This window comes from Salvelinus fontinalis, chromosome 36 (assembly GCF_029448725.1).
Source record: "Salvelinus fontinalis isolate EN_2023a chromosome 36, ASM2944872v1, whole genome shotgun sequence".
Classification (NCBI taxonomy): Eukaryota; Metazoa; Chordata; class Actinopteri; order Salmoniformes; family Salmonidae; genus Salvelinus; species Salvelinus fontinalis.
The window spans coordinates 29,767,343-29,781,120 of record NC_074700.1 but is presented as its reverse complement, the minus strand read 5'-3'; the positions used below and the strand labels follow the sequence as shown (position 1 = coordinate 29,781,120).

Here is a 13,778-nt window from a genome sequence, read left to right as displayed (position 1 = left end):
GTATTAGATCATTGCAGCAGAGCCCTGGGCATCATCTGGACTTTACAAAGACTAGTGTCCGCTTTCTCTGTCACTAAGGCATCAGCAAATGGTTATCTGAATATAGAATGAATGAATCAGAATCTGGCCTCTCTGGATGTTTTATTGTCCATCTCTAATGATTAATCACCAGTAGTGGACACCCGAGATACCCAGGCGATCTAGGGTGGGTGGCTGGGATAGAGTGTGACAGCGAGCCCTACTGAAAACGCCACCACGTGTGGACATAGCGGTCCCACCGATGGTCCAAACAGTCAGTGACAGCAGCCCTCCTGTAAGTGACAGAGTGCATGGAGCAGACGGGGAGGCCTTCCAGTGATGAGGGGTGACAGGCGAGATCCCATCTCGAACATTCCCTCTCCAAAATACCACCCCGTGCCCTACTGGCCACATTGTTTGGTGATGCGGGTATAGTGCGTTTCCAGGGGGCTTGTCGTGTAATGTGATCTAGATGGAAGGGACAGGGAGGGTCCATCTTTCTGACGCGACCGCGGAGGGAAAAGAAAGAAGGGGTGGAAGGGGGCGAGGGATGGATGAATGGATGGAGAGATGGATGGAGAGGTGTAGCTGGAGGGGTGGAAGGGATAGATAGAATTTGCGGAAGGTTAGATGGATAGAAGGGGCGGAGGGATGGAAGGAATGCGGCATTGAAGGGATGGAGGGATGGAAGGATGCTGAGGTGGACGGAGGAGTTGGACAAGCTGTTACCTCATAAAGACTGCCGGTCTAATGATCACACAGTGAACCTGGCTCTTGACCTCTGGTTTTAGAGAAGGGGGCAATGTACGATGGCAGAGATACCGTTGGTTGAATTTTACGCCTTGACGGTATTTGACATCAATTAGACAGAGGAGACAGAAGTGTCAATCAGAGCCCATTACGATTGTTGTGGTTTGGGTGACGAGGGGGATGGAAGCGATGAGAGGGGGCGCCACACACTGATCACATCCTGTCAGATTGATTTGAAGTTTGTCAGAAGACCACTATCAGATGAGGGGGGTGCTGGGGGGGGGGGTCAAATGAACATGCAAACATGATGCTAGAGATATGTACAGTATGTGGTCAACACTTAGCATATAATAGGTCCAACTCCTATCTTAAGATCTGCGCTCATAATTTGAATGTAGTGCTTTTTTCACATCATGGCATGAATTACCTGCCCATATCTTTAGTTAAGATATGGAAAATCTGCACGTCTCAAGAGAGCACATCTCATTAAAACACATTTCGGGCCAGTTTCTCAGACACATGAAGTGTATACCTCAGGCCCTTATATATCAAGCACGTGCTAGGATCAGGTTCCCCCTGTCCATGTAATGTTATTAATTGAAAAGGATAAACTGATCCCAAGTCAGCACTCCTACTCTAAGAGGTTTGACACATACAGCACCTGGACTAATACTTAATCCCTTACAATGGAGTTTTTCCATTGAACAAGATTTTTTGTACACCGCTAGGCTTAATATGTGTCCGGAAATCGGATCTTGGTGTATGATTAATTTACTTTCTCAGCAGAGCAATCAATTGCAAAGAATCTGTCTTCGTTTTTCACTTCAGTGTCTGAAATTGTGCCTTTAACATGGCCTGTTCAGTGATTTAATGGCTAGGCAGCCACCATGTGGCTGACTCCTAATTCTTGGAGTTGATGTATCTTGGGCCCCCAAGCTGGGGCATTAATTGATGCCACTTCAACCCAGTGTGGGGCACCCCAGTTCAAAGCCCTCACTCTCCTCACGGTACCCCAGACGCTCTGGTGCAGAGAAATACACACAACCTCCTGTATCCCCATCAGTGCCTCTTTTTAATCTTTGAGAAAATATCTGACTGGGGCTGATTCAATCTGATTGCGGGTTATAGGCAATGTGGTTTTAAAGGCAATCTTCCCAGGTTTGTGGAGATCCAATTCACAGTAAACGCTGTAAATGTTGGCTCAATCGGAAATTGCCTTTAAAAGCTGCAATGCCTATATCCTGGCCTAACTTTATGTGTTGCTGTCACGTTCTGACCTTAGTTCCTTTTTTATGTCTTTATTTTGGTTTGGTCAGGGCGTGAGTTGGGGTAGGCATTCTATGTTGTTTTTCTATGTTTGGATTTCTGTGTTTGGCCTGGTATGGTTCTCAATCAGAGGCAGCTGTCGATCGTTGTCTCTGATTGAGAATCATACTTAGGTAGCCTGTTTTCCCACTATGGGTTGTGGGTAGTTGTTTTCTGTGTCTGTGTTTGTGTCTGTCCATACAGAACTGTTTCAGTCTCGGTCATTCTCTTTTTGTTTTGTCATTCAGTGTTCAGTTGTTTTCATTAAAATGGACACTTACCACGCTGCACATTGGTCCGATCTTTCATACTCGTCATCAGACGAGGACGAGTACCGTTACAGTTGCGTTTTCTCATGGGTGGTTGTATATGCATTTGAAGATGAAAAATAGATAGCACACCCAATGAAGTTCAATTACACCCTGGGTAAATTCAAATTAATATTATGCAGTGGGGGAATATAGCAATTTATGACTTTTTCCTTTGAGTAAAAGATACATTGATGAATAAGGATGAGTAAGGAGGTTATATATTCAAAATATTTTTTTTAGGACTCTATAAAATCTGATCGCTGTAACGTTAAAGATTGCGCAATAGAAATGTCATGGTAATTTCAACATTTGTTTAGAGACATATTATTTCACTTAGAATTCACTGTATCACAATTCCAGTGGGTCAGAAGTTTACATACACTAAGTTGACTGTGCCTTTAAACAGCTTGGAAAATTCCAGAAAATTATGTCATGGCTTTAGAAGCTTCTGATGGGCTAATTGACATAATTTGAGTCAATTGGAGGTGTACCTGTGGCTGTATTTCAAGACCTACCTTCAAACTCAGTGCCTCATTGCTTGACATCATGGGAAAATCAAAAGAAATCAGCCAAGACCTCAGAATTGTTTTTTTAGACTCCTCATTCTTGGGAGCAATTTCCAAATGCTTGAAGGTACGATATTCATCTGTACAAACAATAGTACACAAGTAAAAACACTATGGGAACACACTGCCATCATACCGCTCAGGAAGGAGACACGTTCTGTCTCTTAGAGACGAACGTACCTTGGTGCGAAAGTGCAAATCAATCCCAGAAAAACAACAAAGAACCTTGTGAAGATGCTTGAGGAAACCGGTACAAAAGTATCTATAACCACAGTAAAACAAGTCCTATATCGACATATCCTGAAAGGCTGCTCAGGAAGGAAGAAGCCACTGTTTCAAAACTGCCATAAAAAAGCCAGACTACAGTTTGCAAATGCACATGGGGACAAATATTGCACTTTTTTGAGAAATGTCCTCTGGTCTGATGAAACATAAATAGAACTGTTTGGCCATAATGACCGTCATTATGTTTGGAGGAAAAAGGGGGAGGGCTTGAAAGCCGAAGAACACCATCCCAACCGTGAAGCATGGGGGTGGCAGCATCATGTTGTGGGGGTGCTTTGCTGCAGGAGGGGCTGGTGCATTTCACAAACTAGATGGCATCATGAGGATGGAAAATTTTGCAATATTTTGAAGCAACATCTCAAGACATCAGTCAGGAAGTTAAAGCTTGGACGCAAATGGGTCTTCCAAATGGACAATGACACCAAGCATACTTCCAAAGTTGTGGAAAAATGGCTTAAGGACAACAAAGTCAAGGTATTGGAGTGGCCATCACAAAGCCCTGACCTCAATCTTACAGAAAATTTGTGGGCAGAACTGAAAAAGCGTATGCGAGCTAGGAGGCCTACAAACCTGACTCAGTTACAGCAGCTCTGTCAGGAAAAATGGGCCAAAATTCACCCAACTTATTGTGGGAAGCTTGTGGAAGGCCACCCGAAACGTTTGAACCAAGTTAACCTGCAACAATTTTGCTACCAAATACTAATGGAGTATGTGTAAACTTCTGACCAACTGGAAATGTGATGGAAGTAATAAAGGCTGGGAATAAATCATTATCTCTACTATTATTCTGACAATTCACATTCTTAAAATAAAGTGGTGATCTTAACTGACCTAAGGCATGGGATTTCTACTAGGATTAAATGTCAGGAATTGTGAAAACGGAGTTTAAATGTACTTGGCTAAGGTGTATGTAAACTTCCGACTTCAACTGTAGCCCTACAGAATTCTAGACTAATACATTGACTTTTTTAATGAATTGAGTTGAATCAAGTCTAATCGAGTTAAATGTTGCGTTAATATAGCAGTATTGAATTCATTGCGTCAGGTTGATTTAGCAGATAAGAGTGAAGTGAAAACCCCACGGTACAAAAAATAAGTCTTCATAAAGCACCGGTAGGTAACCCGTCTTTTGAACGTAAGGAGATTACAGTATAATCAGAATGTTTGCTCCTTACTAATGAGTGTGGTGTATGTGATATTCTGCCAGCCAGAACAATATGGATTAACATCCACCTTCAGACCTAGGATGAGATATAAAAAAGGATGAGACAGATTATGTCCGAAGAGAGAACAGGAAGTCGTAGACTATACACAGCAGACAGTTTCATTTAGTTCCATTCAGCTCTGGGGGCTCTATTGGAAACTCAGTGCCCTCTAAAATCTTTAGGTTTATGAAACCACCGACTGATCCAGTTTTTCATCTCGTTTTAGCTTCAGGCTATCCATAGAGGGTCATACTGAACTCAGTGACCTTAGCATGTTATCCAATGATGAACCCGGGTTTGATCTTCAATGGGACGCCATTGGTGTGTGTAAGTTATTTGTTGTCTTTTCAAACCCCCCACCCTCCTCCCCACCCCGGCGAGTGTATCAGTAACATCATCAAAGCATCAAAAGGGCTGCGTTCAGGCACAACTGGTGTATTGTACTGTATGTGTAAACAAATGTTGCTGGCCTTAAAGGAGAGACACACTAGCACTTCAGAAGTTTCCTACGAGCCGAGGGAAGCAGGTGAAAAAATAGAAAGTGCATTGAACTTTGAACCCAAGTTCCGTGTTGGGGTCAACGCTTCCTTCAATGGTATCCTTTCAGAGAAGCCAAAGTGTGTGTGTGTGCGTGTGCGTGTGCGTGTGCGTGTGCGTGTGCGTGTGCGTGTGCGTGTGCGTGTGCGTGTGCGTGTGTGTGTGTGTGAGAGAGAGATAAAAAGAGACTGTGTTTGTGTGATACTGCGTGTGTGTGATAGTGTGTTTCTGTGTGTGTGCCAGAGCATGTGTATGTGAGTGAATGAGAATGTGTATGCGTGATACTGCGTGTGTGTGTAGCTGCGAGGGGAGCTCATCTTGCCTCTGTCTCTTTGAAGCCTCTATGCTATAATAGTGAGCTGTTTTTATACAGCGATGGCCGCCGACACTGACTTCCTGTCTCGGCATATCCTTCGTCGTCTCGGCGGACACTTCAGAAAAACTTCCCTGGCCAAACACCTTTCTCACATTAAAGGCTGGGAGGAGGGGGCAGAATGCTGATGTCTCACACAATATGCACATTTCTGTTAGTGATTATTTTTGTCCATGTAAGAAAGTGTCAAAAAATATTTATAACAAAAGAGGAAAAGTTGATAAGCGGATGATAAAATTATGTGCAACTTTTCAATTGAAACATTGGTTTCCTCTTTTTGGAGGGAAAATCGTAAGATGAAAAAGGTTCTGTGGTCAAACAGTCTTCTTATATTAAAACTGCAGAGGATGGGAGGAGAGGAGGGAAGAACGATAGGGATGGATGAGAGGTGAAGGGTCCTGACCCCACCCCAGTTAGGAAGAGAACAGAGACATGTCAGTCAAAATAAACACAGCAACACAAACCGTTTGAATGGCCAAACCCCATCTGCCGATGCACCTCACAGACAGTAAACAGTGCTTGAAATACACCCCCAGAGTAAAATAATGCAGCGTATTGTGCAAGAATGCAATAACCAGTAGACTTCCAGTATGGCAACCGAAAGCACTCCCTAGCGGAGCTGGGCTCAAATAGTATTTGAGAATAACATAACTTTATTGATCCTCAAGGGAACCCCAAGGGGAAATAAATGTATATTCTATAAAGGTTTTTAAATACTTTTTGAACACAGGTCTGCTCCCGGGGGCTAGCCAAGTTAAACACAGTTTTACAATGCCTGTTCTAGATACACAAATGCACGGTGCTCCTCACAGCTGAGATAACATGGGGGTCAGAGATGAAAGAGGAGAGGGTTCACAGAGGATGGGTTCCACATGGTCCCGGGAACCAGGCCACACAGATGGAATACAGAATCGTAGATAGACATGTGACTAGTGTTTGCTTCTAGAGCACCAGCTTCTTACAAGATGTTTAAGCAAAGCCATATGGGATCAAATCTGTGGAGCTTGAATGTATACCAGGGTACTAGCAATGGTTAAGGAGTTAACACAATCGCTCTCTTTTTATCCTATCCAATAAACATTAAAGCTTAAATCCTTAGTTGCTAAATCCATTCTTAGACTTATAAATTAATGATATATACCCATTGATTATTGAAGAACATAACTTATAAATGAGCTTAGTTCAACTGTCGTACCCATTCAGAACCCATCATATTGGCTTGTTCTACTCCATTGTTTGTAAACAATGTAAATGTAAACAAACACTGTACAGTCTCAAAGCATAGCCTGGTTGTAGTCTCTGTTCAGCTATTACATTCCACAATGTGCCAGTCATGTCATTTGCCAAAGAGTTCTTCAAATATTAGCAGTCTATCATTAATGATCTGGAGGAGATCAGAGGATTTGATTCTGACTCAATAACCCTCACCCAATTGGGCAAGGAGGTCAAGTCTATCCTACATTGGTTCAAGAAACAAAATGAATTTAACCAGTGTGCTCCAAGTGGGACTGCTATCATCCAATCAAAATGTTTATGCAAATTAGACAGTTTTCCTAATAAACTGAATTCATACATTTGATATGAAACATTCTAACATTGGGGAGTCTCATGTAATACATTTTATTATAAACAGAGAAATATGGCGCTGGAAGAACAGAGGATTCCCGTTCATTTGTATTTTTACCACCAGCCATAGTGATCACATCATACCAGAAAAGCTCTCGCCCTTCAAACGTCCCTGCAAGTTCATTGTGAACACGGCAGTCTATTTTATTTCCAGCAAGCAAGAGCAAGGTGCTTCTTTCCTCGAATATATCTTTTTTATTATTACTCAAAATAAGTGACCAAGCTATACTGCTACTTCTGGGACACGCATAGGGCTAGGCTATTGGTTCAAGAGCTATACGAGGAATGGAGAGAGGCCAGCGAAGATGCTAGTGAAGATGCATGAATTGCGCAAGATTGCACATGAACGGCGTGTATTACATGTAGTGCACGAATTATACAAAGAGGTGTAAATTAGAAGTTCCGTCATAGGCTGAGCTATTAACCCATCATCCGTATAACAGCCTGTATTTTAGGCCTTGCCTACTACAGTGAATTTGGGCAACCACCTGTGCTGTGCAAGCCAGAGACAAAAAACATATTTTGGGTGACGCACATTAACAAATGTGTCAGTTTAATTAAAAGTGCAATAAAAAAGTATAGAGCCTTGGCCTATGTAATGAAACCTTGTCGGCAACAGATCACAAATCAGGGAATCCCCAATTCCCCACTGAGGTCCTTCTTGGAAATGGCAAGTTCACTTTCTCATCAATACATTTATATCAAGTGCAAGTGTGCTATCCAGCAGCTCACATCAACAGGATGGGGGGCCTTTTCATTAGACGTCTAATGTGGATGGCTAAAATACACTGCTCAAAAAAATAAAGGGAACACTTAAACAACACAATGTAACTCCAAGTCAATCACACTTCTGTGAAATCCAACTGTCCACTTAGGAAGCAACACTGATTGACAATACATTTCACATGCTCTTGTGCAAATGGAATAGACAAAAGGTGGAAATTATAGGCAATTAGCAAGACACCCTCAATAAAGGAGTGTTTCTGCAGGTGGTGACCACAGATCACTTCTCAGTTCCTAGTTCCTATGCTTCCTGGCTGATGTTTTGGTCACTTTTGAATGCTGGCGGTGCTTTCACTCTAGTGGTAGCATGAGACGGAGTCTACAACCCACACAAGTTGCTCAGGTAGTGCAGCTCATCCAGGATGGCACATCAATGCGAGCTGTGGCAAGAAGGTTTGCTGTGTCTGTCAGCGTAGTGTCCAGAGCATGGAGGCGCTACCAGGAGACAGGCCAGTACATCAGGAGACGTGGAGGAGGCCGTAGGAGGGCAACAACCCAGCAGCAGGACCGCTACCTCCGCCTTTGTGCAAGGAGGAGCACTGCCAGAGCCCTGCAAAATGACCTGCAGCAGGCCACAAATGTGCATGTGTCAGTATATGGTCTCACAAGGGGACAAAAATGTAATGATGATCAGCATTCCGTTCCTTCAGAAAGTCCTTTAGACACACCCCTTTACTTTTTCCTATTCTGTTGTGTTACAAAGAGGGATTCAAATGTATTAAATGGTAATTTGTTGTCATCGATCTACACAAAATATTCTGTAATATCAAAGTTGACAAAAATGTGAATATTTGTACGAATAAATATGAAAAATTAAACACGAAAATATCTTCATTAGAAAAATAATTCACATCACTTGACTTGTTCCATATTTTGTTGTGGTAGTCTCAATTTAAAATTAATTAAACTGATATTTTGTGTCACTGGCCTACACACAATACCTCATGATGTCAAAGTGGAATTATGTTTTTTTTGTTTTTGTTTTTTTTTATTAATAAAAAATGAAATGTAAAAATGTATTGTGTTCAAAGAGTATTCAACCCCTTTGCTACGGCATGCCTTCAGGAGTAAACATTTGCTTAACAACTCACATTATAGGTTGCATGGACTTCTGTCTGTGTGCAATAATAGTGTTTAACATGATTGTTGAACGACTACCTCATCTCTATAGCCCACACATATGATTACCTGGAAGGTTCCTCAATCGAGCAGTGAATTTCAAACACAGAATCAACCACAAAGACCAGGGAGATTTTGCAATGCCTCTCAAAGAAGGGAACCATTTAGTAGACTCAAGGTTTAGAATAGTTACGTAATTAAAATATATTACTCTTTAACTTCTACTTCATCCCAATCCCGGATCCGGGAGCACCCCCATCAGTAAAAAAGCTGACTAGCATAGCCTAGCATAGCGTCACAAGTAAATACTAGCATCTAAATATCATTAAATCACAAGTCCAAGACACCAGATGAAAGATACACATCTTGTGAATCCAGCCATCATTTCTGATTTTTAAAATGTTTTACCGGGAAGACACGATATGTATTTCTATTAGCTAACCACGATAGCAAAAGACACAACTTTTTTTCCCACCATTTTTTTTCCTGCATAGGTAGCTATCACAATTTCGACCAAATAAAGATAGAAATAGTCACTAACCAAGAAACAACTTCATCAGATGACAGTCTGATAACATATTTGTTGTATAGCATATGTTTTGTTAGAAAAATGTGCATATTTCAGGTTTAAATCATAGTTTTACATTGCAGCCACCATCACAACTCTCACCAAGGTAACTAGAATAACTACAGAGACCAACGTGAATTACCTAAATACTCATCATAAAACATTTATGAAAAATACACAGCGTACAGCAAATGAAAGACAAAGATCTTGTCACGAATCCCGCTTCCTGAGTCTGTTTTTGCCTGTGTTCTGTCCTGGAATGTTTTTTCCGGTGTCCTGGAACACACCCTGTCTGGTTGCCGGGCGACGTAGCTAGTTGGAGGATCTCTGAGTACCCGCACCTGTATCCCATCAGCTATCTGCACACCTGGTCCTGATCATCACCCCTCCACTTCATAAGCGCTGACCTGACATCCATTCCCTGCCGGATCGTTAGCCACGAACAGTATGTTGTGCCAGCGTATCAGCCTCCAGTTTGATAGAGTTTGTTTTGTTGTTTTGTACGTCTTGCTTGCCTTGAACTCACCTCCGTTTTTTCTGTCTACAGTCATTCACCCGGAACACTCATCCCATCCCTACCTGGTCGTCGGTGACTTCAGTTACTTCCTTGGATCTGCCAATTCAATCCCATCAACTCACCTCCGCGGCCCGTACCGCCACTTGGATTTTTCTATCACTACATTTAAACTTGTAAATAAATACTCACCTTCGTCTTACTCTCCTTGTCCTGGTCTGCTTCTGGGTTCTACTTTGGAAACCCGTGACAGATCTTGTGAATCAAGCCAATATTTCTGATTTTTTAAGTGTTTTACAGCGAAAACACAATATAGCATTATATTAGCTTACTACAATAGCCAACCACACAGCAGCATTGATTCAAGCCAACAATAGCGATAACGAATAAACCAGCAAAAGATATAAATTTTTTCACTAACCTTCTCAAACCTCTTCAGATGACAGTCCTATAGCATCATATTACACAATACATATAGAGTTTGTTCGAAAATGTGCATATTTAGCGGCACAAATCGTGGTTATACAATGAGAATAGTAGCCAAGCTGACAACAAAATGTTGGGAGAAATCTTGGGAGGCACCTAATCTAATCATTAACTAATCATAAACTTGACAAAAAAATACAGGTTGGACAGCAAATGAAAGATACATTAGTTCTTAATGCAACCGCTGTGTTACCTTTTTTAAATTAACGTTACTACGACATACAGCGTGAAAAGAGGAGTTCTATAGGATTGCAGGTAAGAGGATCTACAAATTACAGGACAACTGTTAACACATAGTAGGATACTCATTACTTTGTGTGACAGGTTTCCCCAATGTCATTGGTGCAGTGGACTGCACACACATAAGGTTAAAAGCCCCCTCAGGTGCCCATGAGGCCGATTTTGTGAATAGGAAATCCTTTCACAGCATTAATGTTCAGGTGAACATAACTTTTTGATATTGTCCATTGACGAACACTCTGCATTGCCAGTGATGTGCATTGATTGGTGTAATATTCCTCATCTTATGATTTCAGATGGTCTGCAATGCTGACTGTGTGATCAGCAATGTTGTGGCAAAATGGCCTGGCTCAGTCCATGACTCCAGAATCTTTCGGGCCTCTGAAATCTATCAGTGCCTATCACAAGGTAAGCCACACAACCCCTATTTATAACCATCATGGCTGTGTCAAGAATATCACTGTGTTTATGAGGTAGTAATGATGAGATTTTGTGTTGACAGGTGAATTCTCTGGTATGTTGCTGGGAGACAGGGGGTATGGCTGCCAGCCTTTTCTCCTGACAACTTTCACAGACCCCCAGGAAGCACAGCAGGCCTACAACCATGCCCATGCCAGGACCAGGGCCAGAGTTTAAATGACCTTTGGCCTCCTGAAGGCACGCTTTCACTGCCTTCACAAATTAAGGGTCAGCCCTGTTAGGGCATGTGATATTACTGTGGCTTGTGCTGTCCTCCACAATGTGGCCTGCCTGAGGAAGGAGAGGGCCCCCAGAGTGCCACCAGCCATGGACTGGGACAATCCGGCAATCTTCCCTGATGACGACAGTGGTCGGCTGCTGAGGGACCAATATGTGTTGAATTATTTTAGTTAGTATGTGTGCTTTCAATTTTGGTTAAATATGTCCTGCGGTGGCAGAGGAATTTGGTTTTTTTTGGGTTCGTTTTTTTACGAATTTGGCCTCTTATGATGTTTGTGCGGTATACTGTGTGTAATACAAGGCTGCAGGGAGGCTACTGCATCCATTCATTTGTCTGTTCAGTTGATGTGTATGGATTTGTCCTGCATTTATTTTAGTGTGCAGACATGCAGGGTGTGTTATATACAGACCTTTGAATGTGTATGTATCATTTTGTATAATATGCTTGGATTCTGTGCTTTCCATCTTGTAGAGTCACTGTGTCTTCAGTTTCGAAAGGAGCTGATGGTTTACCTGCTTTGTTTTGTCCTTATTCAATAAAGGAACATAATGTTACACATTGTGTTTTTATATTCACATGGAATGTGTATTTGTTTATATGACAGAGTACTAGGGCCACACTGAAGAAAAAGGATAAAGTCATAAATTTATGAGGCTGGTTCTTTCTGCAGAAAAGCTACATATTGTTTTTACAGTTTTGATACTTATGACAATGTGATACTTAATATTCTGGCACATCAGCATGTCTTTGTTTATGAAACCATACTGAAGTACAATTTCACGAAATGCCCCACATCTGTCATTTTAACAAATGTCCTCCTTTAAAACAACTGGTTACAATATTATTACTTGTGTTTTTTTCCCCTCTGTGGCCCTAATATTCTATCATTTTATATATAGCCTTATAGTCTATGGGAAACTGTAAATTATCTAATGTTAGCAACATATAAAAATTATATAGTTATATGTGATAACAATGTATAGTGAGCAGTGAAATAACTATTGGTTTCCATTTGTGGTGACTGCTGACTAACATTAGGGATGAGATTAAATAGATCCTGGAATTTAGCCTGGTCTGGAGCAGGCTAGCTCCACAGAATAAATCTCCATGGTAATTTATACCATAACATATCCTCCTGCCCCCTATCCATCTTTAGTGCAACCGGATTACGGATCAATTGAGCCAGGATCACCAAGATATCCTGGCTTAATCCCTTATCCTAGTTTTGTGCAACAGGCCCCTAGACGACGAACTTACATAACACAAGAAGAACGCACGAATAGGAAACATAGGCTACACAAACCGAACAAACCGTAAACAGTCCCGTATGGTGCAAACATATACACAGACATGGAAGACAATCACCCACAACGAACACTGTGAAAACGCCTACCTAAATATGACTCTTAATTAGAGGAACGCCAAACACCTGCCTCTAATTAAGAGCCATACCAGGCAACCCATAAACCAACATAGAAACAGAAAACATAGAATGCCCACCCAACCTCACGTCCTGACCAACTAACACACATAACAAACTAACAGAAATAGGTCAGGAACGTGACACTTATAAATGAGCTTAGTTCAACTGTCGTACCCATTCAGAACCCATCATATTGGCTTGTTCTACTCCATTGTTTGTAAACAATGTAAATGTAAACAAACACTGTACAGTCTCAAAACATAGCCTAGTTGTAGTCTCTGTTCAGCTATTACATTCCACAATGTGCCAGTCATGTCATTTGCCAAAGAGTTCTTCAAATATTAGCAGTCTATCATTAATGATCTGGAGGAGATCAGAGGATTTGATTCTGACTCAATAACCCTCACCCAATTGGGCAAGGAGGTCAAGTCTATCCTACATTGGTTCAAGAAACAAAATGAATTTAACCAGTGTGCTCCAAGTGGGACAGCTATCATCCAATCAAAATGTTTATGCAAATCAGACTGTTAGGAAAACTAAGTGAATTCATACATTTGATATGAAACATTCTAACATTGGGGAGTCTCATGTAATACATTTTATTATAAAAAGAAAAATATGGCGCTGGAAGAACAGAGGATTCCCGTTCATTTGTATTTTTACCACCAGCCATAGTGATCACATCACACCAGAAAAGCTCTCGCCCTTCAAACGTCCCTGCAAGTTCATTGTGAACACGGCAGTCTATTTTATTTCCAGCAAGCAAGAGCAAGGTGCTTCTTTCCTCGAATATGTCTTTTTTATTATTACTCAAAACAAGTGACCAAGCTATACTGCTACTTCTGGGACACACATAGGGCTAGGCTATTGGTTCAAGAGCTATACGAGGAATGGAGAGAGGCCAGCGAAGATGCTAGTGAAGATGCATGAATTGCGCAAGATTGCACATGAACGGCGTGTATTACATGT

At 41.6% G+C, this 13,778-nt stretch overlaps 1 long non-coding RNA gene across 1 annotated transcript; it reads left to right on the top strand.

Annotated features, from left to right (window-relative positions):
* Nucleotides 1-1,066: 1,066 nt before the first annotated feature.
* Nucleotides 1,067-11,900, top strand: LOC129835581 (uncharacterized). The gene is made up of 3 exons (XR_008756462.1): nucleotides 1,067-10,701; nucleotides 10,983-11,094; nucleotides 11,189-11,900. It is a non-coding gene; the product is annotated as an uncharacterized LOC129835581 (long non-coding RNA).
* Nucleotides 11,901-13,778: the final 1,878 nt, after the last annotated feature.